The sequence below is a fragment of the Saccopteryx bilineata genome, chromosome 3 (genome assembly GCF_036850765.1).
Source record: "Saccopteryx bilineata isolate mSacBil1 chromosome 3, mSacBil1_pri_phased_curated, whole genome shotgun sequence".
Taxonomy (NCBI): Eukaryota; Metazoa; Chordata; class Mammalia; order Chiroptera; family Emballonuridae; genus Saccopteryx; species Saccopteryx bilineata.
The window spans coordinates 233883271-233886003 of NC_089492.1; positions in this window are offsets into that span (position 1 = coordinate 233883271).

The window sequence follows — 2733 nt, forward strand, 5'->3', positions numbered from 1 at the left end:
CCACGGGGGTGGTGGGCAACCAGCCCTTGTAGCCCTCTCCTGTACCTCCCTGAGCTGAGATCTCTGCGCAGGTGCACGCGCACACACACAGTGCTGCAAAGTTTCTACATATCATCTTCAGCCATGGAGGCTCCCTTTCCTTCACCTTTACTATTTGTTATCTGTTTCCTCTGGGAGCAGCAGAAGGCCAACAGATTCCAGCTAGCAATCAAAAGCATCTCTGAAGATTGGTTCAAGCTATTGAAATAATGGTTATTCAGTGTTATTATGCCTGAGCATTGTGCTTATAATTGTCTCTTAAATTTTTCAAGTTTAGGAATATCACCGGGACCTGTTCTGTATGAGCTCTCTGGTAGCTCCTGGTAAATGACAGGATATCAGCATGAAGAAAGCTCTTGCCTACAACCTTTGTTAGGAATTGTTGCCTCTAATTCACTTCACAGAAGCCAAGAACAGTTGGAGTGTAGAGAGGGAACTATTCTCTTAGTGAAAAAGAGCAATGTTTGAACTCCCATTGGATCAAGAAGGAATGTCTTTGCCCTCTCAATGCCTAAACTATCAGGTTAGAACTTCAAGAATGCATTAAGCTGGCCTCTTTAGAATACCAAATGAGAATTCTGACTACAGAATATTTTCCTGGTTTAAAATTTAGACCTTAATACCATGTTAGTTGAGGGATTCTTCTTGAAGAAGGAAACTAGAAGCAACCTGAAAACACACCCAGATTTAATTACCTTCTATTCACTACAGGATCTGACTTCTAATTTGCCAACCCAAACTCAACTTTTAGCTCATTTGGCTAAAAGCACTCAGAGATTTTGTTGTTGTTTTTTTTACGTGTTTTATGTTTTTTAAGAGATTGTTTATTTATTTTAGAGAAAGGACAGAGAGAGAGAAAGGGGGAGGAATGGGAAGCAACTGGTAGTTGCTTCTCATGTGTGCCCTGACCAGGCAAGCCCTGGGCCTCGAACCGGTGACCTCAGCATTCAGTCAATGTTTTATCCACTGTGCTGCCACAGGTCAGACTGCTTTTGTTTATTTGTCTTGGGATTTACAAGCTCTTTACTACTTCATGTTTCCTTGCTTGCTGTTTCTTCTGATTTTTCTTTAAATCTTTAAAAGGCTGGTGCCGTCTCATCATTTAGACTTCAGCTCAGAAGGCTTTCTGACCACACCAGCCAAAAGAGTTGTCCCACACATTATACTCTCATAGTGCTTACCACTCTCTGAAAATGATCTTGGTGATATATTTAGTCACTTGTTTATTCTTTGTTTCTTTCCACCATAATGTAAACTTCATAAAAATGGAGTTTCATTCACCACAAAATCCTCAGGGCTCAAAACAGCGCTTGACACACAGGTGGATGTTCAATAAATAGCTGTTGGATTCAATGTTTATCAAAATAAATATTTAAATAGTATTAAGTGTGATATATATTTCCTATTTTCAAAGGGGTTTACATAGATGCATTTGGAATTTCATTGGATGTATTTAAACTGCTATTTATGGAATATCCAAAATAAAATGTTTTTAAAACAAGAGTAAGTTGAATAATAGCAGTATCTTTTTTCTTTTTAAAGTTTTTCTTTTTGGTATGACATATTCCAAATTAAGTTAAAAGAAGGGGAATATATTGAACACAAATTTAACTTTAAATGGATTATAGGCCTAAATGTAAGACTTAAAACTATTTTAATTTTTATTTTATTGATTTTAGAAAGAGAAAGAGAGTAGAGAGAGATAGAAATATCAGTTCCTGTACGTGCCTTGACCAGGGATCAAACTGGCTTCAGGATAATGCTCTGGCCAACCAACCTATCCAGCCAAGGCAAGTTAAAACTATTTTAAAATATATAAAACTTTTGAGGAAAACACAGAAGTAAATCTTTGTGATCTTGGGTTAGGCAAAGTCTTGTTAGATACGACAAAAGCACAAGTGACAAGAAAAATACACAAACTGGACTTAATTACAAAAGACCACATCAAAATTAAAGCTTTTATACCTCAAAGGATATAATCAAGAAAGTAGAAAGTCAGCCCACAGAATGGGATAAAATATTTCAAATCATGTAACTGATAAGGCACTTGACTCTAGAATGTAACAAAAAAGAGATAAATATACCAGTTAGGAAATAGAAAGTGATCTAAATAGACATTCTCCAAAAAAAGATACAAAAATGTTCAATAGCACATAAAAAGACATTTAACATCCTTAGCCTAGGGAAATACAAATAAAAACTATAACATGGTACCACTTCTCACCCTGTAGGATGACTATATTCAAAGAGACAGGTTATCACAAGCATTAGTGAGGATGTGGAGAAATTGGAACCTCATAATTGTTGGTGGGATTGTTAAATGATGCAGCTTCTTTGGAAAACAGTTTGGCTCCTCAAAATGTTAAACCTAAAGTTACCATATGAACTAGCACTTTTCTTCCTAGATATATATATACAAGAGAAATGAAAACAGAGGTCCACACAAGCCCTGCGAACAAATATGTGTAACAGTCAAAAAGCAGAAATAACTCAAATATCCACTAACTAGTAAATAGATAAATAAAATGTAGTCTATCCATACAATGCAAAATTGTTTAGTCATAAAAAGGAATGAAGTAGTAATACATGCTACAACATGGATGAACCTAGAAAACATGCCGAGTAAAGGAAGCCATTTACAAAAGACCACAAACATATTGTAAGATTCCATTTACATGAAATGTGTCTAAATTG